At 50.5% G+C, this 19,443-nt stretch overlaps 1 protein-coding gene across 5 annotated transcripts in view; it reads left to right on the top strand.

Moving 5' to 3' along the window:
• The first annotated feature begins 13,304 nt into the window (after window positions 1–13,304).
• PC (pyruvate carboxylase) overlaps window positions 13,305–19,443 on the top strand; it is a 112,117-nt gene continuing 105,978 nt past the window's right edge. The window contains exons 1-3 of one of the 5 annotated variants that reach the window (XM_003828702.6): window positions 13,305–13,446; window positions 17,341–17,528; window positions 19,309–19,347. The gene's annotated coding sequence lies outside the window, so the exon portion shown is untranslated. Of the gene's footprint in view, window positions 13,447–13,771; window positions 14,029–17,340; window positions 17,529–19,308; window positions 19,348–19,443 lie in introns of all 5 variants that reach the window. The other 4 variants (XM_003828701.7, XM_063608585.1, XM_063608586.1 and 1 more) reach the window with 4 other exon arrangements.

Here is a 19,443-nt window from a genome sequence, read left to right as displayed (position 1 = left end):
GATCCTCCCACCTCAGCCTCCTGAGTAGCTGGGACTACGGGTATGTGCCACCACACCTGGCTAATTTTTGTGTTTTTTGTAGAGATGGAGTTTCATCATGTTACTCAGGCTGGTTTTGAACTCCTGAGCTCAAGCAATCTGCCCACCTCAGCCTCCCAAAGTGCGCCACCACGCCTGGCCTCAGAATGGTAGAATTTGAATGCTGAAGGGACCTCATACATCTGTTCCATGCTCCTTTTTGTTTTATTTTTATTATGTATTTCTTTGTTTATTTTAGAGATAAAGTTTCTCTATGTTTCCCAGGCTGGTCACAAACTCCTGGTCTCAAGTGATCCTCCTGTCACAGCCTCCTGACTAGCTGGGATTACAGGCATGAGCCATCACACCCAGCTCCTTTTTGTTTTAACCACTGTTTTGAGTCAACCCCTTCACAGATTTCATTTAAACCTCATGATAGTCCTATGATGTGGGGATTGTCATCTCATTTTATAGATCAGAAAACTGAGGATCAGGGAGATTAAGCACCTGGCTGGAGAGCATGCCCACTAAGTGGCAGAGCTGGTCGGCCACCCTGGTCAGCCGGGCTTTAAAAACCCATGCTTCAGTCACTCAGGTCTCCTTCCCCAGACTCGGCAGCAGAGGCAGGACTGGAAGCCAGCTGTCCTGCCTCCTCCATGTTTGGGGTACTGCAGAGGGCACCCCTATTCAGGGCCAGGGAAGTGCTGGCTGCAGCTCTTGGCTCACACTAGCCTTGTCCCCCAGGGCCTGGCCTTGCCCTCATCCTTTCTGCTCAGTTTCTGAATCTTCCCTGGGTGAAGGGTTGCTTAAAATCTGCCAGGCTCAGCTCCCAGAGGACCTATGACAGGGCCAGTGTGAAGAGAATGTAAAAAAGGAGCCCTGACCTTCTGCCCCAGCCTGTCCCAAACACTGGCTCTGATTTGTACCCAGGCCTTTTAATTTCAACCCTGACAACACACCAAAGGTCAATCCTGACCCTGGTTAAAAAGCAACAAAACCATTACACAATCTTCAACACCCTCACTTCAACACACGTAGTCAACTCAAGTCCCCACTCTCACAAAGGTCTGAGCCCAGGAAGAACTGGCTGACTCACAGACTTTTGAGATGTGGTGGGATGAATCACTCACTCTTGCGTCAAGCACATAGCTGCGGAGTACCCTCTTGCCAAGCATGCAGTCTTAAAACAACTTCCCAGATCCACTGAGGAGGGGGAGAAAATCTGTGTTCTCCTCCTTCCCTCCTCACTGCTTCTCTGCCTTCTTCACCTGGGATCTTAGGCTGATTAGTGTTGCTGTAACAGAGACGGGTTAATTTCTAAACAACTGTTCATTTGATTCATGGTTCTGGAGGCTGGGAAGTCCAAAAGAATGGCATCAGCCTCCGATGTGGGCCTTCGTGCTATGTCATCCCATGGCAGAATGTGGAAGGGTAAGAGAAAGTAAACGTGAGCAAGGACAAGAGGGGGTTGAACTCACTTTTATCAAGAACCCACTTCCTGATAATTGCAGTAATCCAGTCACCTAATCACCTCTTGATACTGTCATAATGGCAAATATAGTTCGACATGAGTTTTGGAACAGACATTCAAACTATAGCAACTGGCAAGCTCTTGATACTCACCTTTCAAAATTCTGCTTTGTGAGTGACATCTCCCCAAAAAGCCTGCCCTGACACCTCCAGGCTGTGTAAGATAGGCAGTCCCCTCTCCAGCCCACCCAATAACCCAATACACACAGTAACACAATCACACATGTCTGCCTTACCTCACCAGACTAGGTACCCCTTGAAGGCTAAAAGAACACCTTAATGTCCCCACGACCCAACACAGTAAATAACTGGCGTTAAATATTGGAGACTGTTAGTTGTCTATTGCTATCTAACAAATTACCCCAAAACTTAGAGACTTAAAACAACACACATTTATTATCCTGGTTTCTGTGGGTCAGGAATGGGGGCGTGGCTTAGCAGGTCTCTGGCTCAGATCTCTCGGAGGCTACAGTCAACTCTTCTCCAGGTCCTTCTGGGGTGAATCTGCTTCCAAGCTCATTCTTGTGGTTGTTTGCATAATTCAATTCTTTTCGGATTGTGGGACTGAGGGCTTCTGTTTCTTGATGGTTGATTGCTGCTACTTGGGCCTCTCCAAAGACCATCTCACTATGTGGCAGCTGGCTTTAATCAGAGCAAGCGAGTGAGAGCAAGAGATGGCGAGAAAGACAAGCCAGGATCTTTGGGGACCTAACTGCAGAAGTGACATGTGGAGTCCAGAGCAGCTCCATCTTGGATGCTAATCCACCATGTTGACTTCTTATTAACCCCCATTCCGGGAATGCCTCTAAGATTTCTACTTTATCTACTGTTACCAGAAATCTTACCCATAGGCAGATTCATATCACATTCTTGCCTTTCTCTGAGGTCTCAACTTTACTTGTCTTACACATTCCTGCCCTGTGGTATATAAGCCCTGGGTCTGGGGGTTTATGGCCTGAGGATCCACCATCACGTCTTGCTGCAGCCTGAGACACAGACTTGGCTTCTGTTCCTAAATCTATATTAAATGTTTCTTTTTGGCTGGGTGTGGTGGCTCACACCTGTAATCCCAGCACTTTGGGAGGCCAAGGCAGGCGGATCATTTGAGGTCAGGAGTTCGAGACCAGCCTGGCCAACATGGCGAAATCCGGTCTCTACTAAAAATACAAAAATCAGCCAGGCATGGTGGCGGGCACCTGTAACCCCAAGTACTCGGGAGGCTGAGGCAGGAGAATCGCTTGAACCCGGGAGGCAGAGGTTGCGGTGAGCCTAGATGGTGCCACTGCCCTCCAGTCTGGGCGACGGAGCGAGACTCCGTCTCAAAAAGAAACAACAAAAAAAGAAATGTTTTTTCTAAGAAACCGAATTTGTCAGCCGCTTTCTTTGGCCTCAGCTTCCTTGGGTTTTGGGGATACGTGTACATAGACTTTCCCACCCAGAACATGACAACCCATCACTTGCTTTATTCTGTTCCTTAGAGGCGAGTCACCAGGTCCAGCCTACCCTCAAGGGGTGGAGATTACACAAGGGTGTGAACACCAGGAGGCTAGGATCACTGGGGACTCTCTTGGAGATGGCCTACCACAGACACCGAGGATTCCAGGCCTCCTCCATTGCCTGAGTTTAAAGCCTTGCCCTTTCATGTACTGGCTCTGTGTCTTGGGTGAGTGGCTTAACCTCATGTGTCTATAATTTCTCAGCTATAACACAGGAATAATGCTTTATTTCATCAAATCTAAGAGGACATCTACGGAAAGGTGGCAGTATTTTATATACCATTAAGAAAGAATATCTGGGCTAGGCACGGTGGCTCACGTCTATAATCCCAGCACTTTGGGAGGCCAAGGCAGGAGGATTGCTTGAGCCCAGGAGTTTAAGACCAGCCTGCACAACATGACACCCTGCCTGTACAAAAAAATAGAAAAAAAAAATAGCTGGGCCTGGTGGCATGTGCCTGCAGTCCCAGCCACTTGGGAGGCTGAGGTGGGAGGATCGCTTGAGCCCAGCAGGTTGAGGCTGCAGTGAGCTGTGATTGAAGCCCCTGCACTCCAGCCTGGGCAACAGAGTGAGGCCCTGTCTCAGAAAAAAAAAGACAAAAAAGAAAGGAAGGAAGGAAGGAAGAGAGAGTACCCATTACCCACTCATTGGAAGGTGCAGGCCCGTTTTAGAGAGGTTAAAATGTGGAGGAAAAAAAGTGTGGCTTGAAATTAACAAAACACAGTAGTATCTATTTCCTGAAGTGAAGTAGGAAAGAGGTATTTCCTGTATCTATTCATGTACATGGCTGATGTCATTTAAAGTTCTGGTGAGGCTTAGACATACTGGAAGGCTGCAAGCTGGGGCAGGCTACCATGTTCCTTAGGAGTCAGCCAGTGAATGTGATCTACATCTACCTGCTGTGGGCAAGACCTTGTTTTGGTGAACAGAAGAGAATGAGAGACCACATCTGGTTTGAGGGAGGGGAGGATCTAGGCAGGCCTCTCGGAGAAGGTGATGTTGGAGCCCAGTCCCGAGAGCCCACTCGCCAGAACCTTGAGAATTAGACATTGGAAGTCTGACTGACCTTGGAGGGCAGCAGGGGTGGGGCGTGCCCTCTACCCTGGAGACTGACCTTTGTGAGTGCACTTCACCCTTGCATCCCTCTGGAACTTATCCTCATTTCCTCTTCTCTCCGTTGAAATGACAGAAGCATAGTCAGTGATGGGCCTGGAATCCAGCCCAGTTGAATCAGCCCAGCACATAAAGTCTTCAGCAAATGTGTGTTCTACCCTCCATGGGTGGGGCCTGAGTCTTCATGTACCCTCTAGGAGGATCAGACAAAATTATAAATCTAGCAGTTAGTAGTACTAGACTTTCTCCTTGAAAATATGATGCCCAGGCTGGACGCAGTGGCTCATGTCTGTAATCCCAGCACTTTGGGAGGCCGAGGCAGGCAGAGCACTTGAGGCCAGGAGTTCAAGACCAGCCTGGCCAACATGGCGAAACCCTGTCTCTAAAAAAAATACAAAAATCAGCCATGCGGCTGGACGTAGTGGCTTATGCCTGTAAATCCCAGTATTTTGGGAGTGTGAGGTGGGTGGATCACCTGAGGTCAGGAGTTCAAGACCAGCCTGGCCAACATGGTGAAACCCCAACTCTACTAATAATACAAAAATCAGTGGGTGTGGGGCACACACCTGTAATCCCAGCTACTCGGGAGGCTGAAGCCCAGCAATTGCTTGAACCTGGGAGGTGGAGGTTGCAGTGAGCAGAGGTCATGACACTGTACTCCAGCCTGGGCAACAGACTGAGACTCTGTCTAGAAAAAGTTTTTTAAATAAATAAAAAAATGAAAAAAATAATGCTCACCAGAAGTAAGATGACTGTGCAGATATACATTTATTTAATTTGAAATTGTTTGTGGGCCAAGTGCAGTGGCTCACACCTGTAATCCCAGCACTTTGGGAGGCTGAGGCAGGGGAGGATCACTTGAGGGCAGGAGTTTGAGACCAGCCTAGGCAACAAAGGGAGTCCCCATTTCTATAGAAATTTTAAAAATTGGCCAGGCATAGTGGCTCACGCCTGTAATCCCAGCACTTTGGGAGGTGGGCGGTGTGGGGGGCGAATCATGAGGTCAAGAGTTTGAGACCAGCCTGGCCGAGATGGTGAAACCCTGTCTCTACTAAAAATAAAAAATTAGCTGGGCATGGTGGCAGGTGCCTGTAATTCCAGCCACTTGGGAGGCTGAGGCAGAGAAGCATTTGAACCCAGGAGGCAGAGGTTGCAGTGAGCCGAGATCATGCCACTGCACTCTAGCCTGGGTGACAGAGCAAGACTCTGTTTCAAAAAAAAAAAAAAAATAGTTCTTGGGTTTATCTTCTGTCCCTTATTCCCTCCTCACACCTCTACAAGAGTTGAGTTTAGCACATAGTAAATGTTTAATAGTCAGCGGATAGGAGTGCCCCAGAGACCAAGCAGAGTCCACAGAGTCCAGTGGACGCCATGTTTATGGGGGAGGGAAAAGTTAAAGAGATGATAACCTGGAACAGGTCAAATTGGGGGCATGGACCGAGAGGAGCAAATTCTGAGGAATTTCTGAGGCTCTGACAGTGTCCCTGGGCCGGGAAGGAAGATGAGGTGGTGGGAGGATATTGAGCCATTTCTGCAGCACTATGAAAAATGAGCTACTTTCCCAGACTCGTTTTGGGGGACAGACCTCAAAGCACCCCATTTCAAAGCAGTGTGGTGCTGGGCTAGAAATAATGCCCAGGGTGTTATGGGAGTCCTAGGAGGGCCCCTTACACCATGAGAGTGGCTTTGGAGAGCTTCATGAAGGAGACAATGGCTGGGTTAAGTCTTGAGAGAGAGAGAGAGAGATATGACAGGAAGAGAGTTTATCAGGTGAATCTATTGAGAAAAGGAATCCCATGCAAGGAAAACAGCCCAAGCACAGGCAGGAAGGCACGATGGGGATAGAGGAATGATGATACCTCATACCATTGGGGTGTAGGGAGGACAGCGTACCAGCAAGTTCAGACAGCATGGTGGCCAAGGACAGGGCAGTTAGGAACAAGAAGGCTGGAGACATCCAGATGGATGGGAGCTCCCAGACAAAGCTACAGATCCTGGCTGGGCACAGTGGCTCACGTCTGTAATCCCAGCACTTTGGGAGGCTGAGGCGGGTGGATCACCTGAGGTCAGGGGTTCAAGACCAGCCTGGCCAACATGGTGAAGCCCCGTCCCTACTAAAAATACAAAAATTAGCTGGGCGTGGTGGCACATGCCTGTAGTCCCAGCTACTTGGGAGGCTGAGGCAGGAGAATCGCTTGAACCCGGGAGGTGGAGATTGCGGGGAGCCAAGATTGCGCCACTGCACTCCAGCAGCCTGGCAACAGAGTGAGACTCTGTCTCAAAAAAAAAAAAAAAAAAAAAAATTAGCCGGATGTGGTGGCAGCTGCCTGTAATTCCAGCTACTCAGGAGGCTGAGGCAGGAGAATCACTTAAACCCAGGAGGCGGAGGTTGCAGTGAGCCGAGATCACACCATTGCACTGCAGCCTGGGTGACAGAGTGAAACCCTGTCTCAAACAAAACAAAACAAAACAAAAACCAACCAACAAACAAAAAAACAAAAAACAAAGCTACAGATCCCTCAAAACACAGCTGTTACTATGAGACTGGAAACAGCCCACCCCTCTGTGTTTAGAATCCAGAAGCCTGGCTTTACCCTGAGGATCTCATAAGGACAACCCAGATGTCTCCGATCCCCACTCCAGAGATGACAAAAGAAAGATTTCTCCCGCCAGCATGGACTGAGCAAGCAAGGCATTGGCCAGGAGTGTTTGTGGTGTGGAAACTGCAAGTGTGTGAGGTGGCCCTGTGCCCTTGCCTGTGGCCACTCAAGTACCATTTTTGGCTTGGAGGGAGCCTAAATTCCAATGTTTCCCCGCACTGTGTTCCCAGGCTCCTTTAACCCCATGGCTTCTCACCCCTAGAAACCGCCCTGTCTTTTCAGCCTCCTCCTACTTTGGCCGTTCAGTCTAGACAATTCCACTGGGCTCGTGGAACCCATCATGGGATCGCCACAAGGTGGTCAGACCCTCCAGCGGCCGAGGTGGACCAAGGGCCAGTGTCTCCCCTGTGTTCTCAGACTGCAGAAGTCTCTGTCAATTATGAGATCTGCCCTCTTCTGTCTCCGAGCCTCTGAACATGTCCCTGAGAAGCAAAGGGATGGGTTAGCTACTCCCAACGTGCCCCCCAGAGTTACTGGGGTAACAGTAAAGCCAGCCCTTTTACCTATCCACAGCCCAGCCTCTTAGCTGCAACTTCCTGTTTTTGTTTTGTTTTGTTTTGTCTGAAGACTGGATCTTGCTCTGTTGCCCAGGCTGGAGTGCAGTGCAGTGGCACAATCTCGGTTCATTGAAACCTCCACCTCCCAGGCTCAAGCGATCTTCTCACCTAGCCTCCCCAGTAGTTGGGACTATAGGCACACCCCACCACGCCTGGCTGACTTTTCTTTTTTCAATTTTTTTTTTTCAATTTTTTTTTTTTGTGTGTGTGAGACAGAGTCTCACTCTGTTACCCAGGCTGGAGTGCAGTGGTGTGATCCCGGCTCACTGCAACCTCCGCCTCCCGGGTTCAATGATTTTCCTGCCTCACTCTCCCGAGTAGCTGGGATTATAGGCACGCGCCAGCCACCACGCCCGGCTAATTTTTTGTATTTTTAGTAGAGATGGGGTTTCACCATGTTGGCCAGGCTGGTCTCAAACTCCTAACCTCAAGTGATCCACCCACCTCAGCCTCCCAAAGTGCTGGGATTACAGGCATGAGCCACCGTGCCTGGCCTTTCTTTTTCAATTTTTAATAGAGATGAGGCCTCACATTCAGGAGATTGAGACCATCGTGCCTAACACGGTGAAACCCCATCTCTACTAAAAATACAAGAAAATTAGCCGGGCGTGGTGGCAGTAGCCTGTAGTCTCAGCTACTCGAGAAGCTGAGGCAGGAGAATTGCATGAACCTGGGAGGTGGAGGTTGCAGTGAGCCGAGATCGTGCCACTGCACTCCAGCCTGGGTGACAGAGCGAGACTCCATCTCAAAAAAAAAAAAAAAGAAAAGAAATGAGGCCTCACTATATTGCCCACGCTGGTCTCAAACTCCTGGGCTTAAGTGATCCACCCACCTTGGCCCCCGCAAAGTATGGAATTATAGGCATGCACCACCACACCCAGCTCCCACTCCTGTTTCAAAGCCCACTTGCCCAAGTCTCATGCCCCTAAAGCCTGTGGGAGATACCTCACCATGGCTGCATCCCTTTATCATGGTGCCAGGTCCATACCAGGGCTGATGCCCACAAGCTGGGGCAGAGGAAGAGGAAGAGCCTCCTCACCACTTTTAGCCTCCCAAAGTGCTAGCGTTATAGGCATGAGCCACTGCAGCCGGCCCAAGAATTTCCTTTTTTTTTTTGAGATGGAGTTTCACTCTTGTCATCTAGGCTGGAGTGCAATGGTGCGATCTTGGCTCACTGTAACCTCCGCCTCCCAGGTTCAAGTAATTCTCCTGCCTCAGCCTCCCAAGTAGCTAGGATTACAGGCATGCGCCACCACGCCCAGCTGATTTTGTATTTTTTTAGTAGAGACGAGGTTTCACCATGTTGGCCAGGCTGGTCTCAAACCCCTAACCTCAAGTGATCCACCTGCCTCAGCCCCACAAAGTGCTGGGATTACAGGTGTGAGCCACCATGCCCGGCCCAGCCCAAGAACGTTTTACAGTGTTAGCTATTAAGAAATAATAAAGCAGGCCTACACTCCTAGCCTTAGGGCAGCCCCTCAGCTGCTCTGTAAGGGCCCCCTGAACATCATTTCCCTCCCAACAGAGTCCTGCGGCCTGTGTTCTCTGCACCAGAGCTTAACCTTGGCCAGCCTTCCATAGCACGTCTCAGCCCCTCTGTCTGGCTTCAGCTGCTGCTGCATCCTCCTAGGAGCTCAGCTAAGTTTCCCAAGCTCCCCAGATCTCAAGAATCAATTAAGTGCTTGCTAAAAGAAAAAAAAAAAAAAAAAAGCATTGAAAAGATTACTAGGCCCCACCCCAAACTGACTGAATCATTATCCACAGGGGTGGGTGTGGGTCCAGGAATCTGGTTTTGTTTTTATTTTTATATTTATTTATTTATTTATTCTTTGAGACCGAGTTTCGCTCTTGTTGCCCAGGCTGGAGTGCAGTGGCGCGATCTCAGCTCACTGCAACCTCTGCCTCCCGGGTTCAAGTGATTCTCCTGCCTCAGCCTCCCGAGTAGCTGGGATTACAGGCATGTGCCACCACACCTGGCTAATTTTTGTATTTTTAATAGAGACGGGGTTTCACTATGTTGGCCAGGCTGGTCTCGAGCTCCTGACCTCAGGTGATCCACCTGCCTCAGCCTCTCAAAGTGCTGGGATTACAGGCGTGAGCCACTGTGCCCGGCCTTGGTTTTGTTTTTAAAGGGCCCTGGAAGAGTCTTACCATCCAGGAAGCCTAGATAGTATTTCTCTAGCCTCCCTGTGGGTCTTCATACTGACTCCATTAGAACCACTTGGAGAGCTTCTAAAACTAGCACTGCAGTGCAGGGGGTCTTGTTTCTGAAACACCAGGGCCTCCATCTAGGTCCTGCTGCTTTCTCCACAGAAAGCTAATCACTGAGACAATTATTGCCAAGGAAGAAGGCTTTAACTGAGTGCTACAGCCTAGGAGATAGAAGATCAGTCTCAAATCCATCTCCCTGAGTGACTAAAATTAAGAGTTAACACAGAGGGAAGAAATGTAAAAATGTGTAAAAAAACAAGAACTAGGGGCCAGGCATGATGGCTCACGCCTGTAATCCCAGCACTTTGGGAGGCCGAGGCAGGTGGGTCACGAGGTCAGGAGTTCGAGACCAGCCTGACTAACATGGTCTACTAAAAATACAAAAATTAGCCAGGTGTAGTGGTGGGCACCTGTAATTCCAGCTACTTGGGAGGCTGAGGCAGGAGAACTGCTTGAACCTGGGAGGTAGAGGTTGCAGTGAGCCGAGATCACGCCATTGCACTCCAGCCTGGGCGACACAGCAAGACTCCGTCTCAGAAAAAAAAAAAAGAAAAGAAAACAGGAACTAGGGAGAAGTAAGGAAGCAAGCAGGGTGAAAGTGGGTTCTGGCATCTTGTTGTCTGGATGCCTTGATCTGGTGAGTTTCAGTTCTCTGATACTTTTTTTTGAGAGGCCTGAGTGTCCTTTCCTGAGGAAGGAACTCAGATAAAACAAATGTAAGTTTCAAGCTTTAAGACCAAAAGGGTCCATTTCTATGTTTATTAAAAAAAAAAAGTCTATGGGACTATTGGGTCAGTTTCAGTCTCATTCCCTAGAGATGGATTGAAGAGGCAAAGGTGACTCAGGTATTCTGCTGATGATTCTAAGACCTCTGAGTTGGTGGTTAATATGCATAAGAGCAATGGGATGGGGCTCAGGAATCTGTGTTTCCCACCTTGTCCCCAGGAGATTCTGTTGCTAGTGGCACAGAAGCCTACGCTGAGAAGTGCTTTTTCTTTTTCTTTCTTTTCTTTTTTTTTTGCGACAGAGTTTTTCACTCTTGTTGCCCAGGCTGGAGTGCAATGTACAATCTTGGCTCACTGCAATCTCCGGCTCCTGGGTTCAAGCAATTCTCTTGCCACAGCCTCCCTAGTAGCTGGGATTACAGGCATGCACCACCACGTCTGGCTAATTTTGTATTTTTAGTAGAGACAGGGTTTCGCCATGTTGGCCAAGCTGGTCTCAAACACCTAGCCTCAAGTGATCCACCCACCTCGGCCTCCCATAGTGCTGGGATTATAGGTGTGAGCCACTGCACCTGGCCAATTTTTATTTTTTGAGATGGAGGTTTGCTCTGTTGCCCAGGCTGGAGTGCAATGGCGCAATCTCAGCTCACTGCAACCAATTTTCCTGTCTCAGCCTCCCGAGTAGCTGGGATTACAGGTGCCCACCACCATACCCAGTTAATTTTTGTATTTTTAATAGAGAGGGGGTTTCACCATGTTTATCAGGCTGGTCCTGAACTCCTGACTTCAGATGATCCACCCACCTCAGCCTCCCAAAGTGCTGGGATTACAGGCGTGAGCCACCGTGCCCAGCCCATTTTTTAATTTTTTTTTTTTTTTTTTTTTGAGATGGAGTCTCACTCTGTCACCCAGGCTGGAGTGCAGTGGCATGATCTCGGCTCACTGCAACCTCCGCCTCCCGGGTTCAAGCGATTATCTTGCCTCAGCCTCCCCAGTAGCTGGGACTACAGGTGACTGCCACCACACCTGGCTAATTTTTGTACTTTTTAAGTAGAGACGAGGTTTCACCATATTGGCCAGGCTGGTCTTGAACTCCTGACCTTGTGATCTGCTGCCTCGGCCTCCCAAAGTGCTGGGATTACAAGTGTGAGCCACGGAGCCCGGCCCCATTTTTTAATTTTTAAAAGACAGAGATGAGGTCTTAGTGTGTTGCCAACGCTGGTCTCAAATTCCTGGGCTCAAGTATTCCTCCCTACTCAGCCTCCCAAAGGTGAACTGGGATCTTAATCCTTGTTCCGTTACTAAAATAACTGTGTCGGATCCAACCCAAGGTTGGAGTTCTTCAGGACGGGTAGAAGGAATGACAGGGAAGTTGGAGTGAGAAACTACTTATACAAGAAGTCTGAGAGAAGAGTCAGATCTCTCCAGGCTCAATAAACAATTTCTAGTTAGCAAGATGTTCTCATAGTCTTTGATTCTCCTTTTTGGAAGCAGGTTATTTTTTCTCTTTGTCCTTATTACCATCTGATGTACTATATATTAATCTGTCTGCTCTCCTTTGAAGGCAGGATTTTGGTTTGTTTGGTCACTCCCTTATCCCCTGGTTGGCACAGACCCCAGTTTACGAAGCGGTGAATGAAAGTAAAAATCTCGGGACCCCCCCCCCCAGCGCCCCAATTCATGCGAAAGTGAAGATTAAGCCTTGAAGCTGAGTCACTGCAACACCCTCTTCCAAAAGAATAGCTGTTACTAGCATTAGGCATCAGCCAGATCCACACGGAAAGGTAAAAACCTCAGGCATTTGGGAAGGGCTGCCCCCACAGATCATTCACAAGTAAATTCTTGCTGGCCTCCCATAAACAAGGACAGGTCAATTGTAGCTTCAGGTCTACAATCTAAGTCTAGCTCCTAAAAATTCCACAATAAGAATGTCATTACAAGCTTATTTTCCCAGGTGCAGAACAAAGTCAAAACTACCTACTCAGAGACATCTGCATAACTGACTCTTCCTTTACTCTCTTTTTCTCTTCAGACATTCATCTCATCTTACGTAGATTTACCGGGCATTAGCTAAAGTCCCATAGGAATGTAACTATTGTCCTAATCGCCTACTTGCCCTTCTTCCTACATGCCTTCCCCTCATTCCCCCTTTAAGGAAATGCATAAATACTAAACCTCCCGAAAACCTCTTCGGAAAAACAACCACGGATGTGTATGTGGTTCGTGTTTTTCCCGAGCACGCCCTCAAACTGGATTAATAAGCCTCGATGACAGAGACTTATGCCTCAGTCACTTGTTCCACTTGTCAAAGCTTTCCTCTTTGACAAGTGTCTTGGGTCTTGTCAAGTGTCTTGTGTCTCAAACAAGCCTTCCAAACCCCCTAGGTCCTGAGCAGCTTCGCTCTGCAGATGACAAAACCGAGACTCAGAGGTTAAGTTGCTTGCCCAAGGTCACACAGACGTACTGTAGACCCCCATCATTATCTACGCAGCTGTTAAAGGACATAGTCATGTAACCCGTGTGGCACAAGCACCTTCTCCTTCCTCCTGCCCTTCGCTAACGTTAGCTTTTCCTGCGACCTCTTCTCCGCTAGCCAGCGCGTATCTGCGTCTAGCCGGGATGCCTGAGCCCCAGTGCGATCTGTTGTGCTTGCAGCTTCGGGAGACACGTGCTACTCGGGTGAATGAATCGAACGTCCCCACCCCCGCCGACAGCCAATAACTGCGAGCCACAGCCCGGCCACTTCCGCCTATTGCGGGCGTCGGCTAGGGTCCGGCGGCCCACGTGAGGCTCCGGAGACAAGGGAGTAGGCGGTGGTGCGCCAGGGGCGGGCTCTCCCAGCCTCGCCACTAATCCAGGCGCTCGCCGGGGACGGGAGGGGCGGGGCTGACGTGGGGCGCCAAGGCTTAAACGTGACTGACAGGCGGGCACAGGGAGGAGTCCAGAGCCTAGGGGCGAGGAGTGACGGAGAACACTGCCCAATAACGGGAGGGGTTGGGCTGTCTGGGCCAATAGGAAGTCCGTAAGGCGGGGCCGGGACTGCAGCAAGTTCGGTTGCACGGAGACCGCAGCTGTTCTCTGTCAGTGGAGGCAGCAGCGGTAGAGGCGGCGGCGAGGACTGGCGACGGCGAGGAGGTGAGTGTCCGCCGCGCTCCGCACGGTCCTCTTCCCGCGGCGGGTCGGAGCGGGTGGATGTGCGCCGGCACCGCTGCGAGGGACGCTTATGTAAGGGTCGCGCGCGCAAAGGCGGCGCGGGCTCCGCGAGTGACGGCTGGAGGAGACAGCGACGGGCTGTGCGCGGTGCGCGACGCGACGCGGCGGACGGCGCCCCTCCCCCTCGCGCGGGGGCTCGGCCGGCTCGACCCGCCCCCGGACCCGCCCCCGGCTGCAGCCCCCGAGCGCCCCTCCGCAGCGTCCGCCCGCGGGCTGCCTCATTCTTGCTCTCGGGCCCATTTTGCAGATGGAGAAACTGACTAAAGCGCCTCGCGCGAGGTCCCTGAGGGTTCGAACCCAAGTCTGTCAGGATCGGGAGCCCAAGTTGTCCCCATCGTACTGGATGTGGCTCAGCTCTGCAGGAAGCCGCGGCGTGTAAGGCGAGGGCTTTCCTTGTTCCTTGCGCTCGCACTTCGCCTCCCGTAGGATCCTCTACTTTGTTTCAGACGGGGAAGCTGCAGGCGCCCAGACGCAGTGATTCGCCCAAGGCCGCTCATTCAGGAGGTGGGGCTGGGCTCAGCCCCTTATTTCTCCAGCTTTTAGTAGTTTACAAAGCGCGTCAGAGTCGGAAGCCAAGTCCCTAGGTCCCTGGCAACTTTGAGATTCTTTTGTTTTCTTTTCTTTTTTAGACAGGGTCTTGCTGTCACCACCCAGGCTGGAGTGCAGTGGCGCGATCTCGGCTTACTGCAGTCTCGACCTCCCGGGCTCAAGCGACCCTCCTGCCACAGTCCCCCAGTACTGGGACTACAGGCGGGCGCCACCACGCCTAGCTAATTTTTGTATTTTTTGGTAGAGACGAGGTTCCGTCATGTTGCCCAGGCTGGTCTCGAACTCCTACGCTCAAGCGAGCGGCCTGCCCTGGCTTCCCAAAGTGCTGAGATTACAGGCGTGCCTGGCCTGAAATTCTAAAAAATCAGATTGTGTCTTTATTTTTGTGAGAAGAGGTAGGCCTGGGCTCCTTACCCGTTCTCCAGCTGAGAAAACAGGCTCAGAGAAGTACCAACACTTGCTGATGACAACCAGAACCTCCAGAGTGCCTGCCATCTGCCTCCCTATTGCTCCCGTACCCACTGCCACCATCAGCCCTGGCTGGCCTCCCCCAAGGCACCCTTTCCCTGTATGTGATGCAAACACTTGTGCTGGGGGTGGATGTGCTCAGCATTTCTCTCACTTGCAGCTACAGCTTCCTGCCTGCAGGCTCTCCTTAACTGTTGAACTCTTAATCACATTCTTTTGCACACCTACAGTGTTCCTATCCCTACACTGGGCCGAGAGACAGCGTGGGCGATGAGGTCAATCCTCGTCCTGCAACTGCTGACAAACCGATTGGGGGAGAGAAAAAATAAACAAAACCTAAGCAGCAAGGCAGCCTGCTGCAGATGTTTGTAGAGAGCCTAGTGGGCGAGGTATTGGCCCTAGGAGGACATGGAAGAGGAAGTTCAGTAGAGGCCAGTAAATCACAGCAAACCACACTCTAAAGCGAGAGAGAGGAGAAATGGCCTGGAAGGGGATGGGCTTGGGAAGGCTTCGTGGAGGAGGTGAGTTGTGGACCTCTTTTTGATGCCGCTGCAGTGGAGAAACAGTGATTGGATTTCAGCAGCTGGAAAGTTTTATCCTGGAGAGGTTTTGTTAAAGAGGTTTTTTTGTTTTTGTTTTTTGAGATGGAGTTTCGCTCTTGTCGCCCAGGCTGGAGTGCAGCGGTGTGATCTCAGCTCACCACAACCTCCGCCTCCCGAGTTCAAGCGATTCTCCTGCCTCAGCATCCTGAGTAGCTGGGATTACAGGCGCATGCCACCACACCTGGCTAATTTTTGTATTTTTAGTAGAGATGGGGTTTCACCATGTTGGCCAGGCTGGTCTTGAACTCCTGACCTCAGGTGATCCGCCCGCCTCGACCTCCCAAAGTGCTGGGATTATAGGCATGAGCCATCATGCCTGGCCAGTTACAGAGGTTTCAAGCAATTAGAACTGGAAGAGGAAGGCTGAGGAAGGTGGAAGGAGAATGTGGGGGAAACAGCTTCACTGTTGGGTGTAAGAAACTTGATTGGTCACTGGAAGAGGCCTCTACAGGAGATGTAACCAGGTGAGGGCACTAGGATTTGCTAAGGTGCAGGTAAGTCAGTGACTGGAAACCAAACTGAGGAAGCAAGATTAGATGCAAAGGTAGACGGGGCTGGGCGCGGTGCTCATGCCTGTAATCCCAGCACTTTGGGAGGCCGAGGTGGGTGGATCACCTGAGGTCAGGAGTTCGAGACCAGCCTGGCCAACATGGTGAAACCCCTTCTCTGCTAAAAATACAAAAACTAGCCAGGCCTGGTGGCGGGCACCTGTAATCCCAGCTACTCAGGAGGCTGAGGCAGGAGAATTGCTTGAACCTGGGAGTTGAAGGTTGCAGTAAGCTGAGATCACGCCCCTGCACTCCAGCCTGGGCGACAGCGTGAGACTCCCTGTCAAAAAAAAAAAAAGAAAAAAAAAAAAGCCCAAAAGGCAGACAGGGCTCTGAGGGCCCAGCTGCAGGCCTGAGCTGCAGATTGTGTCCCATGGTGTTCTGGTAAGCTCCCTGAAAGCAGCCGTCATTTGTTTACTAATGGCTCCTTCACCCTGCCGTGCCCTGCTCTTAGGGAAGGGGCTTTGTTCACTACAGTTGCTCAGTATCTGCTTTTTGAATTAATTAGGCTGTCATCCGAAGTTTCCTCAGTTTACCCCAATGTACCCTCATGTGTCATAACGCCTTCTGTCTTTCTACTGAAGCCCGCTGCAGCCTGGCTGACTCGGTTCCCTGTGCCAGTCCTCACCTCCAAGATCTCCCCTAGAAGGTTGTCCCTGGTAGCCCACAGTAGGTACCCCAGGCCCTTTTCCCTTTTTTGTCCTGCTCCTTGCTTTTACCCGGTCTCACTTCCAGTGCCCCAGGCACTGTGATAGGTACCTGTCCTCCCACCACCACTCATGGGGGCTCTGGGACCAGTGGCAGGGCAGGACCTCAGATTCACTACTCTTATCCCAAGCCACAGTTCCCTGTGTCCCTCTTCCCTCTGTCCTCTCAGTACCTAATAGTGCCAGGAACAAGTAGGTGCCTAATGAGTGTTTTGGGTGAATTAGTTGAAAAGGGGTCAAACTGGGAACCAGTGAGGAGAGAGGGGTGCAAGATGGAGAATACGGAAAGGAGTTACTTTTGGAGGTGGCAGGGATGGCCAGCACCATGGTCAGTATGGCAGTAAATCTGGCAGTCCACATTTCTCACTGGCACCTTCTGCATGGGCTGGAGGCCTCGTTCAGGTCAACATTTTCTGTGTTGTTTTTTTTTTTTCTGGAGACGGAGTCTTGTTTTGTTGCCCAGGCTGCAGTACAGTGGCACCATCTTGGCTCACTGCAGCCTCTGCCTCCCGGATTCAAGTGATTCTCCTGCCTCAGCCTCCTGAGTAGCTGGGATTACAGGCACCACCCCTTTGCCTGGCTAATTTTTGTATCTTTAGTAGAGATGGGGTTTCACTGTGTTGGGCAGGCTGGTCTCGAACTCCTGACTTCAGGTGATCACCTGCCTTGGCCTCCCAAAGTGCTGGAATTACAGGCATGAGCCACTGCACCCGGCCTCTGGTCAACATTTTCATTGAGGATGAGCATGGCCTTCTCTTTGGCTGCCTCCCAATATCGTCCTGCCCCCATCTGAATGGGCCCCGTTTCTTGTATCCTGAAAGTTCCTGCTTTGGGGCAGGTTTCTCACCCAGAGGCCTCCTTCACAGCAGCAGGGCATTTTGCCTGCTCACTCTGAAACCTCACCTGGGCCTGACTGACCGTGCCTTCCTCTCTTTCTCTTAGCTGCCTTCTAGTCTCACCTGTGGACACTTTGCCAAAGGAGTCGGGCCTGACGGTGGAAGATGGGAAATGGCCAAAAGAATAAACCATTTCCTCTTACTTACCGAATGAAAAGCTTGCCTCATCTTGGCGTTCAAGACTCTCTAATATGATTCCACCTGTTGGGCTCTTTCTTCCATTTGCCTCCGCAGGTACCCTCTTCTGTGTCAGCCCCTATAGTGAGATTAGTCACTGTTACCCCAAACTCGCTTCTCACGGTCCCCCCTCTGCTCTTGTTCTTGTTGACTTTGTTTTCTGCAGGGCCTTGCTTCTTATCTTGTCCTGTCAAAATTAAATTATTCTTCGAGACACAGGACTTTATTAAGGCTTGCCAAATCTATTCAGTTGGACTGGGCTCTCTTTTCATAACGATGATGATAAGTAATGATTTATTGTTATTAATAATAAAAGTCAACTACTGTGTGGTGGTGATGGCCTTGCTAAGCCCCTTACATACACATAATGTGATTCTCACAACAATCCTATTACGAAGGTCCTATTAGATCCATCTCTTACAAATGACGGACTCTCATAGGTGAGACTCAGAGAGGTGAAATAACGCCCAGAGTAACACAGCCAGGCAGGCTAGGCGGCTCACTGCTGGAGTCCCTCTCACATGCCATCCCATTTTTGCTTCTTTTAACCAGCCCCTAACAACTTGCTTTTTGGCACTTTGTGGGCAGGGCCTGAGTGTACATACAGTTCCTTGTGCAAGGCATGTGCTCAATAAATATTTTATTGACTTGAGTGCCCCAGACATTGAATTTCAGCCTTGACGTTATCTGCCAAGGCAGCTGGTTTTCTCTGAACAGGGATTTGAGCTTGCTGGCCTGTTTTTCCATTTTGCTGTTCATTGACTAGTGGCTAGGGTAGGTGTGGCTTTTTCGGAAATAAGCAGTCGATAAAACTCCGAAAAGTGATTACACAATACCAACTGTGGGCTCCCATGGGCATAAACACGAGGTGGGCTCTTACTTATGGCAGGGAGGGGTCTCTGCAGGAAAGGATTTAAGAAAATAGCCAGGAAATAGAGGACACATCTCAGGTCACGTAAGACAGCTCCTTATTAGTGTCAAGTTGTGGAGTGAGAGAAGAACCAGACTCCCAGTATTCAGAGGGAGCTCCTGAAGGATTAGAGACAGCTCTGCGGAGATGCAGAGAAAGCGGGCCTGAGGCTGGACGGAGTGGGCAGGAAGAGAAAGCACTTCAGATAAAACGAACTGTTTCTAGAACTTCTTGTTCATGTGTAGTGGGTGGCAGAAAAGGGTTTTACTTAAGCGCTTCCCACCTAGCCTGTCGGTTAACGTCCCAGTGTGTCCTCTGTGCCAGGCATGGTGCCACTGCTGTGCGTGTGCTGCCTCATTGGGTATTCCGTAGTACGCTGTGAGATGGGCATTGTTATTATTCCCATTTTACAGATGAGGAAACAGACTTTGAGTGATTACAGAGCGGCTGTCAGAGTAACAAGAGGTGCAGTCCAGGCAGTGGGACAGCACAGCTGGCGCTTCCAGCCCTGTACCCTCCTGGTGCCCTCAGTGGAAGCAAAGAAACAGTTCTTGGCTGGGTGCGGTGGCTCACACCTGTAATCCCAGCACTTTGGGAGGCCGAGGTGGGTGGATCACCTGAGGTCGGGAGTTCGAGACCAGCCTGACCAACATGGAGAAACCCCCATCTCTACTAAAAATACAAAATTAGCTGGGCGTGGTGGCACATGCCTGTAATCCCAACTACCTCAGGAGGCTGAGGCAGGAGAATCGCTTGAATCCGGGAAGCGGAGGTTGCAGTGAGCCGAGATTGCGCCATTGCACTCCAGCCCGGGTAACAAGAGTGAAAAAGTTCTCTGGGTTCTAAAATCGGTGTTCTTGCCACTCCTGTTTTCTCTGGGAAGTTCCTGGAGCAATGAGGGTAATGCTGTTTTTTCTTTTGCTTTAGATAGTGTCTGCCTTCTGGAGAGCTGACCAAACACTAAGGGTAAGTCCTGTGCCTGAATCCAGGCTGGCGGGATGCATGGGGGTCTTCACCAGGAGCAGCTGTGGATGCCAGCAGTTTGGCATGTCAGGTCTTAAG

Source organism: Pan paniscus, chromosome 9 (assembly GCF_029289425.2).
Source record: "Pan paniscus chromosome 9, NHGRI_mPanPan1-v2.0_pri, whole genome shotgun sequence".
Classification (NCBI taxonomy): domain Eukaryota; kingdom Metazoa; phylum Chordata; class Mammalia; order Primates; family Hominidae; genus Pan; species Pan paniscus.
Note: the sequence above shows the minus strand (reverse complement) of the source record. Positions and strands in the feature narration are given on the sequence as shown.